Consider the following 16264-nt stretch of genomic DNA (forward strand, 5'->3'; position numbering starts at 1 on the left):
GGGACTGGTTTGGTGCTCCTAATACCCACTGGTGGAGTGGGTCATGTAAACCCAGGACTGATACGTTTGGACAAGAGAATGGGTAGCCAACTCCAGTCCTCGTGAGCTACCAGCAGTTCACATTTTCCAGCAGGTGCACAGTTGTATTCATAACTCACTGATACATTTGAATAGATCCACAGGTGGAGCTGATTACTTCACTTGTGACTCTGCGAGGAGACCTGGAAAAGGCCAAATGTTGGTAGCTCTCTAGGACATCAGTTGGCTACCCCTGGGCTATAGTGTAATTGGAAAGACAATCAATTTGGCTGTGCCCATGTAGCTGGTCAGTCTATGAACAATACAGAGCAGCGTTTCAGAGTTGACATTGAGGACCAGGAGACCATGAAGCACAGGACACCATGAAAAGACGCACCCCGGACAGGACAAGTAGAGCTAAGACCCCAATGTGTAGTTGTAGTGTATGGTATTCTGGTGGTGCAAATTGGTATTGACTATTACATAGCTCATTAAGCAGACAAGGCCAGGGTGTTGGATAAGCACCGTGGCAGGTTAAGACTTGGATCTATGTGAAAACCTAAAAAGAGCTTATGCGCTAAAACACACAATATTTAAATAACTACGTATCTACTGTACATATAAATAGTAGGAAGTATAGGTACAGTATACTACTATAAGCTTATCTGATAACATTGAAGCATTTACTATAGTTTGGTTGAGAGCATCTCCAAAAAGTAGCGTGCTCAAGATGTCTCAGTACAATCCTTTCCGAATCTCTGTTTACAGACGGGAGGGTTTTGACTTCTTAGACAAATTAGAAATTAGTGGTAATCAGATAACTTACAGCAATTTAAATTAATGAAACAAGTACATAAATGAATTTGAAAAAAAAAAAAATGGTTTCCTAGAAATTTAAATCATTATGTATGTAATTACAAAAGATAGCACTATACAAAACAATATATTCAGTATATAGTACATTACATCTATCTGCATATACATAAGTACAGGGCTGGGCAATTGCGGCCCTCCAGATGTTGATGAACTACACATCCCAGGATGCTTTGCATTAGTTTTGCTATGTGGTCATGCTGAAACTGATGCAAGGCATGCTGGGATGTGTAGTTAACGATATTATCATAAATATGTCTAATGTGTACATACTATATTGTTAATGATGCATGCCCTTGCGGGTTGTTAACTATCCCCCTGTTGTGGAGTGTTCTCCTCCGTTGTGGCGTTAATGCATTATAAATTGGGGTAAAATCCCCAAAAGGTAGGGGTTTTTACCACATTCTATTTAAGTACATAATGGGGGTAATTTACTAAGATGAGAGTTCTATTTCACATGGGATGTTGCTATGGGCAACCAATCAGAATCTACTTATTCATTTAGCACTTTCTAAAAGTTAATAGACAGTATCTGATTGGTTGTCCCTAGCAACACCCTATGTAAAATAGAACTCCAATCTTAGTAAATTTCCCCTAATGAATATAATTGGCTGTACTGTGATGTAGCATGTATAAGGGACTCTACTAGGACATAATGTGAATCAGTGGTGTTACTGTGTGGCGTAATATGTATAAGGGGCTATACTGTGGTGTAAAGTGTATCAGTAGTGTATATGGGGCTCTACTTTGTGCTGTTATGTGTATAAGGGGTACTAACTTGTGGTGTACTATGAATAACTGACTCTACTGTTATTGCAATGTGAACTACTGTAGTACTATTCTGTGGCTACGCCCCTTCCAGTTGAAGTCATGCCCCTTTTTTAGTATGTTCCTGTGATGCGCATTGTCCCTATTTTGAGAATGTGAGGGGCAGCCCCAGTTCATTTTTTTTAAGGACAGTGCAACCTTTCTAGTTATGGCTCTATTCTTTAATGTTTATTAAATAAACAATACGAATATTGTTATTTATTTTACCAATGTAAATTGGAAGTTGTTTTTTTCTAAAATTGCCTGCCCCTATGTTTGCATGTAGATTTTAAGTAGTATTTTGTGTATGAAATAGCAATTTCTCCCTCTGTGTTAGGCTGACTAGGACATGCACGTTCTTGCAGATATGGAAAAAACTGTGTACAGTCACCCCTGTTGTGGAGAGCTGTATATACGTCCTGTGGTGCATTGACCTCTATCCGTATGTTTGGTTTGCTATGAATCATGATCATTGTGTATCAGCCTACACAGTGTATGCAAATGGCAACAGACTTATTTTTATATTTACAACCAACTCTGTATTCATTTGCTACAGTTCTGTTGGAATGTCCTCACTGAGATTTATCTACCTGGAACTGCATGTTACAGTTCAGTTACACTTTTTTGGGCCATATGTTGAAATATACTTAAAGGGACTAAGTAAAACCGGACCTGGACAAGACCGGTTGTCACAGGCAGCCCCCCTGGACAGGACACCCCCTGGACCGGACACTACAAGCTCCGCAATGAAGAGTTTGATGTCCGGTCCGGCATTCCAGGGTATTGTCCGGGTCTGGTTTTGAACCATACCCTACTATAAATGGTTGAAACGCACTTATATCTCTTGTAGTTATAAAATGGCCAGTTCATGTCTATTATGCCGTTGTGGTATGTTTGTGGAAATCGAGGGCCACTTGCTTCTTGCATTTGCCCCCAGGCTTAAAGTTGCCATCCAGCACCTGTAATATATATATATATATATATATATATATATATATATATATATATATATATATATATATATAAATTGATGTGTGTATGTGTGTATGTTCCCTATGGACTCCGAAACTGAGTGACAGATTTTGATGAAATTTTCAGGCAATCTTCAGATTAGCCCAGCGGGTGATCCTGTGAAGTTTGGTAGCGATCAGATCAACAGAAATTTTTTACATTTTTTTGGGCAATTTTCACCAAAGTTGTGCAATGGAACCAGATTGACCATCAAAAAATTGTCACCAAATTTAATCGAGGCAACAATCATCGTGGCAAATTCAAAGGTAAAGACGTACTGATTACCGATGATTTCTAACGATTTACCATTCGAATTCAAGCGACTCCAGTTCCCTTTGATTCTTGCCTTTGCTATTACCATCAACAAAGCACAAGGCCAGTCATTGACTATTGCTGGCTTAAATTTGGAAAATTCATGTTTTTCACACGGCCAGTTGTATGTGGCTTGCTCCCAAGTTTGCACACCTAAAAATGTATACGTTTTTACTGCAAATAAAAAAAACAAAAAACATTGTCTATCCGCTGGCCTTAAGATGAATTAATAAAAAAAAATTCCCATTTGCTTTAAAAACATGTGTTTTTTTTTTCTTGGGCGTAGCAAGGCACTGTACCTTTAGATATCTGCTAAAACTTCATCATATGACCGCCCCCATCCATCCACCAGAAGTCATCTGGCTATAGAAAATTAGTGCTTCCCGTGCGAAGCCGGGGCGGGTTGCTAGTCCTAAATACATATACTGTCAGAAATGTCTGTGTAGTTCTATCATGTCACGAGTTGCTGTAATTGGGCATTGGACTAGGTGGAACTCGCCATATGGATCCGGAAAGCAGAAGATATCCTAGAAAGTAATTCTCAGCCATCCAGCTTGTACTCAGTTTAGCTGACGTTAGCTCACTGGTCTGGATTAATGGCAGCACGCTTACCTCCCCACAATGAAAGTCCCGACAAGCAGTCTCTGACCGTATTAGGAATGCCAGCGGTGCAGTCCTTTGATGTTATGATCACATAGTGGCCATGTGGATCTTGTGTGTAAGTGACAGGCCAGTAATTAAATACAAATGTGTTTTTCTGTCTATGTAAAATGATGGCTTCATCAGAGGATGATCATACCTGACACTCAGAGCCAGATGTACTAAGATCCAAAAAGTGATTAAGTGGAGATTAATAAACAGACAGGCAATCAGTTCATGTTACAGCCTGGGTTTGAAAAATAAACAGGTAAAAGAAAAGAGGATTTTAAACTGCGCTGCATCTATATACATGCAACAGGTGTGGTATTAGTATGAGAACATCATTTATTAAAAGTAAGAAGTAATTGCATAAAAATAGTGAAACAAGGTATATATGTGGCTGGTACCATTAGAAAGTCAATGACACAGATATAGTCACCCAAAAGTCCAATAGGGCTCCTGCTGAGTGTCCGTTGCTAGGGTGCTTTCCTTGCAGACGCAGCTTTCACCTCGCTCAGGCCCAGCGCTTAGACTTGTTTAACAAAATATATTTTCCATTATGATGCCTCAATACAATAAAAATTGTTTCACATTTCGGAAAAGCCACCACCAGCTGCACGTGAAAATACATGTAAGCTTTGCATACAAATGCCACCAATTTACTGCGCTATAATTTGCTCGACTGGAATAGTCCACCATCTTCATAATCATCTTTTAATGAACGGTGGACTATACTAAATATAGTAAACTGTAGCACAGCGATTTGGTGGGAGTTTTTTTTTATGTTTTCCAACTTTTGCTATACTTATTATCCATGCGGACCATGGTGGTTCACATCGTAGTGCGTGGATTCGGGGGGGAGGGGGCATATACCTCTGCTCGCTAGGCAGCTAATATACTCAGCATATCGAGCACATCTGAATTACCCCCAAGTCACAGGCATAGGGTCAGGTGCACTGAGCTTCAAAATTGTTAAAATGGAGAGTGATAAACAACCAATCAGCTCCTGTCTGACATTTTTCAAACACAGTCTGTGACATGGCAGGCAGGAGCTGATTGGCTGGCTATTTTTCACTCTCCTTTTTATCACTTTTGAAGCTGAGTGCATCTGGCCCATAGTAACTTAAAGGTATGTATATGCCCGCTACAAGTTGCATACAATTGAATAAAATGACCTTATTATTATTAGCCATGCATAACAAAATAATCAAGTAAGCAGCTTATTTGAAACAGAAGGTTCCCTTGCTATACATTATATTGAGGCAAGCAGTAATACCTGTAATTTGAAAAGTTCAAATATAGTTTAAAAATGTATGTGTATTTATTTATGTCCATGTAAAGTTGGCGTACAATTATTTACACAGAGGCATAATTTCTCTTTCGCAACGTTAATTCCAGATACATAAAATGTAAATTAAAACCATAAACATTTAATGAAATTTGATGCAAGAATAAACTACCGTACATCACATTCATTTAACCTTAAATTCTACATTTAACCAAAACAATTTTATTGTGAATTTTTATAAGCAAACATTTTTCCAATATTTACGAAGACGGCTCCTTTTATGAAAAGCGGTAACGAGTTTATTTGATCTTTTTTTTTTTCTTCCAGAATAGACATCTGCTCTTTTTAAAATGTGTTATTCCGAGAGAATGATAATCTGTGTCTCGGCGCTTTTCATTTTGTATCTGTCATGTAATGAAAAAAGATTAGAGAGACACTGTGGCACTTGATATACAAGAGATCCAGTCTGACAATAGATTGCAGAAATCTTTAAATTGCACTTGACTGCATTCACAAGTCCTGTAGGAGTTTCTTGTTTCATTTGATGTCTCCTCCTCTTACTGAATACTCAATTCATCTGGTACGACTGTTAGGATTTATCGACGGAGATCTCATTTCTACAAATGAACCATTGTCTGCCATTAAACATGCTGACTGTTTTTACTTCATCAAATCAGTAGAATTAAGTGAGTTTGGAGAGACGCAGAGAGAGAGAGCGAGCGAGCGAGAGAGAGAGAGGACAAGAGAGAAAAGTCGAGAGAGGCAAACAGTAAATTAGTGTTTAAGATAAAAAATAAATGTGATAACAACATGTTATATAAATGATTACACTATGGGCCTGATTCTGGTTGACTCACAAAGTGCAGTGGTAGTTCGTTGCTTTGTTAAGTAAGTAACGCCGCCCGTCGGTGTGTAAAGGCCCCCCCTCAAAACGCTGAATGTTCCCACAGCACTGCAAATGGATGTTTTGCAAAAACATTCATTTGCAGGCTTACATCCGGGCTAATCTAAGTCCGTCTCTGGTGACTTAGCTTAGCGGCTCCCTGCTAAGAGAACAGGGCGGGTAGCTGACATCCGTGACCTCAGCCGCCTGCCCCTGGAAGGCAGGTGGCCATCCCCGTTTGCACAGATCTTCAACATCGAGTTTGTTAATCAGAATGTTCCCCCTATTTGTACAGATGAAGCTGCTGTTGTCATTTGGCCGGTGCGCCAGAGCCAGTGGCGTAACTATTTAATGTGCTTCCCCCCCCCGCCACAATTTTTTGGGCACCTTGGCACCCCCTCCCCTCGGAGGGGCCGCCGCCTCCTCTAGCATCCTCAAAAACTGTCTGCAGTATGGGGGCAGCCATTTTCTAAGTGTCACTTTTTATTATATAAGCAGGAGCCGGCGCCGGAAGGGACAGGACCGTGACCAGAGACAGATGCGGCAGGCCAGGTACCGGCAGACAGCAGCGGGTATCTATAGCCCAGCAGACCCCCCAGCGCCCACACTTTCTCTGCGCCTCCCCGCCACCGCGGGGGGCTGTGGAGCTATAGTTACGCCACTGGCCAGAGCTTTCGCTACACCTTTTGCTGAGACGGGATGCGCAAGCGTCTCACATGTACGCGGGTACCATACTTGGTGATTGGTGCGCCAAGACGCAAAGCTCTGGCGTTCCGGCAGGATGGATAAACCTGGCTCCATCGGTATATATTATGTTACTTATAAAAGGGAGATAAAGTAAGGAGTTAGACGTGAACTTTGGTATCCTATATTGCACAATAAAACTGACGTTTTATCCAATTGATTGCTCAATAAAATGCATGAGGTCTCCCGAAAACACACAATTCCAGTGAAACCTCTCTGTTTGTGGCTGACAGTCCAGTTTTCGCTGGAAAGTGGGGTGGCTTTCAGAGATTTCTCTTCACCTGCCAGAAGCAAGCAAAAAATAAGATAAGCCTGGTTTTCAAGACTAATTAGATTACGAGTTATGTCATTTTTCAAATACAGCCTTGTAAAATGACAGCTGATTGGGTAGTACTTCATCTGTATTCACTTTATCTCTATCTAAGCTTTGATAAATCTCACCTTAAAAGTGTTTCTCCTTATCTGCCATCATATTGTACTGTATGTTTATATATATTGGTCAGGATTTTAGGAAAAAATTATATTTGTTTCCTGTGTAAGATAAAAAAAGTTTAGTTAACAAAATAGTGAAACACTTTATTGTTGCCATAAATTATAACTCAATTTTTTTTTGTACATTGTATATACAATACATTCTAAAAATGATTTTGTAGAGTAGCAAACTATACAGACATGTCATATGATATACTCTATATCAGGCATACCCAAACATAGGGCCAGATTTGCTAAGCTTTAAAAAGTGATAAAGTAGAGAGTGACACAGAGTCAGCCAATCAGCTCCTAACTGATGTGTCAAAGGCTGTGTTTCAAATATGGTAGTTAAGAATTGATTGGCTGGTAGTTTGTCACTCTCTACTTTATAACTTTTCAAGGCTCAGTGCATCTGGTCTTGAGTCCTCTTGGTGCCCCAGTAGCCCAGGCCCCAGTGACATCCATGCTTGAGCACAGGTAACTTAATTAGTGCCGCAGTTATTTTAATTTGATTATTTGTGCTGACGTTTGGATACCACAAACGCCTGAACTGCCAGTGCACCCCAAGGGCTGAGGTTGGGAATGCCCACTCTATATGAATAGTAGTGCAACATGTAGTGCATCCTGTCTGTGGAGAAACCATCCATGCCAGCTATTTGAGGAACACTGCGTAGGTTACGTCTGGCATGGCATGCACATAGTACAGGTATAGCATACACTGGGGGGTAAAATAAAATATAAGAGAAAATCATAACACAGCGGTATAGAAGGCAGTATTAAAATAGTAATAGGTCAATATAAAAGTAATGGAATTCGATTTTACGTGTTCCAGGGAGCAGTAGATGATATTTGAGCAGTAAGGCAGCACGGTGGTCCTTTTGCATGGTTGGAGGTAACCACAGGACGGGAGCCAGAGTAAGTTGGCTGACAGATTGAACCTGAATAACTCCAGATTCTATTTAAAAATTCTAATAAAACTTTGAACTGAGCACCTTGAATCTGCGCAGCCTCAGCTATTCAGCCTAATAGTAACTATTAAGTATAGCAGTAATCAGGGGTCCACACTAATTCTACCCCACCTCTAAAAGCCTTCCACCTACAACAAAAGAGCACCAATTAATTAAACAAATGGAGAGAGTGTGAGGAGGAGGTGGGCAGTGTGGTGCCTGCTGCCATGCAGGTGTAGCTGAACCTCTTACTTAGCACCACACCCTCTCACCTTCAAGCAGTGACAAACCAATGGTACAGTATAGACCTTCCTGAGCAGAGACTGATGCACCCTCCATCCCTCAACGTGCCTTTAAAACGAGCTTCGGGTTTCCTTGAATGTCATCCTTGGCACTCTTGGCCTCAGAGCCTGAATTAACACCTATTGGCACTTGCGCACCAAGTGAAAACTCAACCTTGCACCGGAGTGCATGGTCCATGGTCCACCCAGAAGGAAGGAGGATAGGCAGTGACAGACACACAAAGATAGATGGACAGAGATGACACTCACTAACATCTTGCACTTCTTTTCTGCTTCTCCACTTACAGGTCCCTGTAAGGCAACAATGACAATACCACCACGTAGGGGCTATCACTACTTAGTGTGTCCTTCAACTAACTGAACTGCATCACAAAGCCTTCAAACTGACAATGTGTGTATAGTGCGGCACAACCTCTAACAGTTCTTCAACAAACTCTGCCCTGCACAGAAAACAACATTCACCGTAATATCACAGTGCAAGAACAAGTGTCTATTCTCTGCTATTACACCTTTCTACCTAGAGATGGTCAGCCCCTAGATATTACTGCGATAACTACTTGGGGAACCAGATAAGTGACAACCGCACAACCTGTTCACCTCTTAACCCAACTACCCACGGGGATTCTCCTAATTCAACTGGGGAGTGGAAACCACAGAACGCCCCACACTCTTCTTGATTGGGCCTAATGTCGCCTAATCACCTGCACATCTATTGCCTGATTTGCAGCCTCGGGTCTACTGCCCTCTATAACTGCTGGAGTGACCTTGGCCTAGTGCCAAAATCACTTACATTCCTGTGTTCCCCAACCTACTATGTGCTGGTCAGGCCTCGTGCCTGTCAGTGCCCACAGGCCTAGTACTTGAACAACGTGCCTTCTATAGGTGCCTCTTTGATGCTCCCTCTCCTCTGGCGCATTAACTTCTTCCACCTCCCAGCAACATCTGATGTCAGACGCGGGCCGAGTATAGTACAAGAGTGCTGATTGGCTCACCCTGGATGTTTCCCATTGGCCGCCAATTCAGGAACTGTCATTGGCTTCCAAATGACACCAATTTCAAAATGCCGCTGGTAGTGTTTCTCATTGGTGGCCGAATTGGCACCAATATTGAAATGCCGCTCTATCCACATTGCTCCACACTGCCGCTTTCAGTCCGGTGCTGGGAACCAATATATGGTCCCGGACACCCGCCACCTCAGCTCAATCAGCGCGGGATCAGGCAGCTGATCACTGTGCTGGTTGGAGCTGTGTCCTGATTGGGACACAGCTCCCTTCCCTCCTGCTACTCCTCCTGTTCTGGGAGCAGAGAAGAACACCTCTACAAGAGGATAATATATCCAAAACTGATTCACATTCATTTCCTGCCTTAATCCAGAAATTAAAACTACTAATATGAAATTCTGTATAGTCAATTAGCTATAAATTTCAAAGCTGGGCTATAAAAATACAAGTCAGCTGTATCTGTTAGGTGCTGTCATCAGTTATCAAAGTTCCAAACCTGGAAACACAACATAGATTTTATGTTTTATCCAAAACTGAAGTAGACTCTGAGGGGTATATTTACCAATCAGGTTCTATGTATTTTCTAAATAATAAGTTTAATCTGATTCATTGCTCTGGGCAAGATATCCACTTTTGTAAACCCACACATGAGTTACTATACCCCTAAATGTAGTTTTTCAGTATCTAGTACAGGGTGCTAGATATTCTATATAGTATCTAGAAAATCTAGAATATCTGGTAGATAGTATCTAGTGCAGGGGTGCTAGATATTCTAAAGGGGCATACAGATGGAGCGACTCTCATTTACCTCCAGGGCTCACCAGAATGTCCCCGCTGGTAAGTGCTAGCTGATAGGAACTCCATGTGACTGGGACGAGCAAGCGTCACACACGCATGTGCGTCCCAGTCATTTGGTGGCAGGTATCGGAAACCCTGCCAGTCTCCACTTCAGGGAGATGGGCAGGGTTGGGAGGGGTGCAGGGTGGCGGTGGCGATCGACGGGGACTGGCGGGGAGGCGGCAGGGACGGGGTGTGCGAGCGCCCCCTTCCGGCTGCTGGTGGCAGATGGCAGAGGCTGGTGGCTGGAGAAATTAAGCACGGATCGCTTTGTGTGAATGCCCCCCGGCGATGTTGATGTGCGGTCCCACGCGTTGCTATTGCCTGACTAGATCTTGACTATCTAAATCTATTGAAAATCTAGTCATCGCCTGTGTTCTCTCACCAGAGAACACCGGCTCGCACGGATCGCTCAGCACACATCGGTGTGTGCAGCGATGTGTGCTGAGCGATCCGTGATTAAGCAGCGTGCGTATGCCCCTTAGTACTATGACGCTATGCCATAATTTAAGCTATAAATACATTTATAGACCTTTCCATCCACTCTTTAGAACATTTTTGGTAGCGATGTTCTGTTTTGCTACCCATAACATTGTGCCTATTGTATTGTGAGTTAAATAGGACACATTAATGACCAACAGTCTGGGTCTGGAGTACACAAAAGTCTCTGTACACAAAAGACAACAAGAATAGCAGACCGCTGAAAGCAGACCGCTGAAAACACACTCATAAGAAAAAGCGTTATAGAATATTAGTCCTGCAACAAAATTCGAATTCTGTCGTTCATCTCTAAGTGCTTCGGCTATACAAAGAAACCATTAGGAAAAAGGGGTTAATTTACTTTTCACTTAACTCGTTCCAATGTGATTGGCCCTTTAAGCCTACTTTGCCTCAGAGCCAGTGAATGTTTAGTGTAATATATGGCAGCATTCTGCACAAAAAATGCTCTTCTCTCTTAAGGTCACGGCCAAATGTGCACTCACAAAAATTAAAAAAAAGTACAAGTTAGAATAACAGCCGGTGATTCACCTCGTGAACGTTTTTGGGTCCAGATTCATTCTGCTAATGGAAGGTGCTTTCTTTCAACAAGGTGGTTACTTTTAATATTAATTCATGAAATTATTTATTTTACAGCAAAAGAACTGTATTTGCGGTGCACGTTTAGAATATATTTGTAATGTTTGAGTTTAACCAGCTAGGACCAAATCTTCTCATTATTCATGTCTAGGCTGGTATCCAAGCCAAAGGTGTTAACATCGGAAAAAGCAAAGAGCAACTGGCACCCACATACTGATTATACAAATGTAGGGAGAGTTGACGTTATGCCTACACAACGCACATGTATACTCAAGGGCGTAACTACCATAGGTGCAGGGAGTGCAGCTGCTATGCGGCCCAGAGCTGATAGGGGCACACTTTGCCTGTCAAAATATCATGTGCTGTATACATTTTTCAGCATTAGGTGATAAATAGGGGCCCTTACAATCTTTTGCTATGGGGCCCACATGTATCTAATTACGCCACTGGGTATACTCACATTGGCACACAAATCAGTTTGTTTCCAAGAAATAGTTTACCCTGCAGTACCATTAGTTTACCACCAGGTGTCATATTGATCGATCAATGAGTGCATGCATTAGGAACCTCCTTCATGAAATACTCTGTAAACAGACAAAAATTATACAGCAGTGCATCATGGGAACACGGAAAATAAAAGACAGTTTAGACTAAATTTTATTACCGGAGGAATATCATTCAATGGTTGGCGGGCCGTTCGTCCAGATGGCGGGCAGTGTTTTTGGGCTAATTAAGCAGCGTATGTAGGTTGCTTATGGAGCCATGCTGAATCAGGCCCATTATGTTCGGCAATGCAAGACAGCATACCGATGTGCGGGCAATGTATGAACGCTCGGTAGCACTGACCTGTCCCACAACTTCAGCTATTGCTATTGATTCATCCCTTATATAACTGAAATCTGATTTAATTATATACAGATTTTAATTGATATTTGTACCCCTGGATGTTTTTGCCCAATAGATGATTGTCCAACCTTATTTTAAATTAATTGATTGTCTCTGCCGGGAAGAGAGTTGCACAATTTTACTTCCCTGACTTCTTTCCACTAGTCTAAACTCATGCCCAGCTGTCCTAGAGTCCTTCCTCAAAGCAAAGAGGGTGCCTGACAGTTCATTATATAAGACACTACTAAATCTCTTATCCGTGCACTCATTATATCCTGCATTGACTATTGCAATATTCTCCTAACTGGTCTTCCCAAGAACAGACTCTCGCCACTGTGATCCATTTTAAATGCTGCTGCTAGGCTGATCTTCCTGGCAAGAGGTTCATCGTCTGCTGATCCTCTCTGCCAGTCATTGGTTGCCTGTATATTACCGTATTCAATATAAAACACTTCTACTCGCATATAAAGCTATTAACCATACTGCACCAGCATATATCTCTTTACTTATCTCAAAATATCTCCCATCTCGACCACTCCGCTTTGCACAAGATCTGTGTCTCTCTTCTGCACGGATCACTAGCTCCCATTCACTATTACAGGACTTTCATCGGGCTGCTCCCATCCTATGGAATGACCTTCCATACACAATAAGACTCTCTACTAGCCTCCAAACTTTCAAGCGTTCCCTGAAAACTCACCTCTTCAGGCAAGCCTATCATATTTAAGTACCATACACATAACCCTCTGAGACACTTATGTATTATATAGCTTCCCTTCTGGACTTGTAACTTGGTGGGACTGCTATGCTATTACTGGTGCCTGTCCTTGTGTTTCCCTCCTATATCCCCATAGATGGTAAGCTTGCAGCAGAGCCCTCTTACCTCCAAGTCTGTCCAGGGGCGGATCCAGGATAAAATGACAGGGGGGGCACCATGATAAAAGAGGGTTTAGGTGGGGAAGGGGCAGTGTTAGTGGTGCCAGTGTACATGCTAAGAGAGCGGCAGAGAGAGGGTGGGAATGGGATTAAAAATAGGCCATGGCATTTAAAGTATGCAGGCCCACCATGGCAACAAAAGCGAAGGATGTAGTTGTACATTCGCCGAAGGCGCGTTCCGGAAAAGGGGTGTGGCCACTCAACAGAGGTGTGTCCTTGAGTGTAGTCTACAACACCATATACAACTTCTACACATTATGCAACAAAATACTAGACCCCTTTATACTTCCCCCTTACACATGATGCCAAATGGAATGAAACTAAATTCACATAATGCCACACGGATTGAGCCAAAATTCACATAATGCCACACGGATTGTGTCAAAATTCACATAATGCCACATGGATTGAGACAAAATTCACATAATGCCACACGGATTGAGCCAAAATTCACATAATGCCAGATGGATTGAGCCAAAATTCACATACTGCCGCACGGATTGAACCAAAATTCACATAATGCCAAATGGATTGAGACAAAATTCACATAATGCAACATGGATTGAGCCAAAATTCACATACTGCCACACGAATTGAGCCAAAATTCACATAATGCCACATGGATTGAGCCAAAATTCACATAATGCCACATGGATTGAGCCAAAATTCACATAATGCCACACGGATTGAGACAAAATTCACATAATGCCACACGGATTGAGCCAAAATTCACATAATGCCACATATATTGAGCCAAAATTCACATAATGCCACACGGATTGAGCCAGAATTCACATAATGCCACAACGATTAAACCAAAATTCACAATACGCTTCATAAACAGGGACATTGTCCACCAAAGGCACGCATTAAACATTTACACCATAATGTCCATTACACGTTAAGTTACACGCCATTATGTCCATTATGCATTATGCCAAACACCATAATGCCTATTAAAAATTATGCTACATAAGTGCTGCTTATCTAAATGCTCATTGCCAAGGGTTCCATGCTCATTGCCAGAGGTTCCATGCTCGTTGCCATGTGGGATTACATGTTCATTGCCAAGGGGGAGTACATGCTTGCGGTAAATGGGGGACAGCCGCCACCGGCAGAAGTGATAGCCACTGACAGTGGCAGAGCCTGGCTGTATTCAGAGCACTGCAGGTACCGGCTCTTTGAAATAATACCCCTTTCACACCAAAAAATGCATTCCCAGTTTGGCCCCTTTTACACCAGCCTAGTCCCTGCATTTTCTGGTGTGAGCGGGAGAGAAAACCACCCCTCCCCCCCCTCCTTTAACCAGTTACAGATGAATCGGGTCTTATCCTTGCTGGCGATCCTGCTGGTGCTGCATGCTGTTGGTGGATCGCCAGCAACACGGCGCCGCTACTATCTGCCTCCCGCTCGAGGGGGCAGGGGGGGACCCGAGGAGGCTGCGGGGGGTGCGGTCGCCCGGTGTGGGCACCGGGCAACCGAGGGCAGCACCGTCGGAAGGGGACGCGCGCGCACCTCGTGCGCGTGTGTCCCCTTCCAGCATACAGATGGCGGCGGGGCAGGGGATGGCGATGGCAACGCCATCGCCATCCCCTGCAAAGATGAATCCCGCTACATCTGTATCTCATTTAACCGGCTATATCTTCGGAAGCAACTGACCCATTTACATGAGTATCATATTGAAGAACTTTTGAGTGGGCTTTGAATGATTTTGGTCCAGTGAAACTGGAACGTTTGGTTCCAGAGTAATCTGCCCTCAAAGAACATGAACAGCCATGAAATTACATTTCAAAAATAAAAAAAATCGGTTTACACGCAATATCTCTAGAACCAATTGACCAATATGGACCAGCCTGGTATCATATTGAAGGCCCAGCGATTTGGAATTGAATGAGATCACAAGCTTCTGTGATGCCAGGGCAGGAACTGGCAGCCGTTGGAACCGGGTGGGGGTCAGAATTGACGGGTCCCATATTATCCTATGGGGAAAAAAACGTTACAGATTTGCCAGGCAATATCTCTGGTTCCCGGGGGGGCTAGAGACACGGGGATGGGCTCGTTGGAAAGCCCTGGTCCTCAGCTACAAAATGAAATGTCAGGGGTGGCACGTGCCCTGGTGTCCCCCCCTGAATCCGCCACTGAGTCTGTCTGTTGTTACCCTGTTTGTTTTATCACTGTCTACCATTGTAAAGCGCAACGGAATCTGCTGCGCTATATAAGAGACTGTAAATAAATAAATAAAATAAATAAATAATTGTATTGCCCCTGATATATTTATACATGTTAAGCATGCCCCCAATAATCGTCTCTTTTCTAGCGTAAACAATCCCAAATTGAGCCCTTTTGGATTAAGGGCCTTATGTGGACCCCCTCCCAAATGACGCAGCCAAATGGTGGTAATTATGCTCTGCAGCAGTCATTAGGGTTATATCCAATTACCATAACACACACAGTACAACACATTCTAATACTCATACGTGTTGTATTCATGTTTAAATGCTGTATGTTTTAAATAAATGTGGATGAAGGTCCCATAGGGTCCTAGTCAGTTACTTGTTTGTGCCCCTCCTTAATTCAAATCTGTTCCTGCAAAAATTCCTATTCCTATCTCCTATATATTTGGCTACATCTGTCACTCAAAGTGGGTGTCTGTGTCTATAACGCTCTGTTCCTGGACTTTCCTCTTCATGTGTGATTGCCTTCATCTGTGCTGAACACCTTTATGAGAAATTAACCTGTTTAAAACAGGTGATGGCAATCATACATTAAGGGGAAGTCTAGAAACAGAGCATTGTGTCCCTCCTGGAGAGGGTCATGTTGGGAGGTATGTGACAGAGAACCAGCCCAGTGAGCCCACAGACAGTGCCAGACACCCACTGCCTTCCCATGTTGCCCAGCACTGCTACTCCACAGCCACCAGGTGAGCGCCCCCCTCCCGCGATTTGCGCCAAAACCTCCCCCCCCCACGCGCCCCCCACCCCCCCTCCCGCGATTTGCGGCAAAAATACCCGCTCCCCCGCGACCCCCCCTACCGCGATTCGCAGCAAAAACACCCCCGCGACCCCCCCTCCCGCGATTCGCTGCAAAAAGAACCCCCCCACGACCCCTACCGCAATTCGCGGCATAACCACCACCCCGCGACCCCCCCTCCCGCGAATCGCTGTAAACCCTCCCCCCTGACCCCCCCCCCCCGATTCGCGGAAAAAACACCCCCCCGCGACCTCCATCCCGCG

Source organism: Crinia signifera, chromosome 1 (genome assembly GCF_055691185.1).
Source record: "Crinia signifera chromosome 1, ASM5569118v1, whole genome shotgun sequence".
Taxonomy (NCBI): domain Eukaryota; kingdom Metazoa; phylum Chordata; class Amphibia; order Anura; family Myobatrachidae; genus Crinia; species Crinia signifera.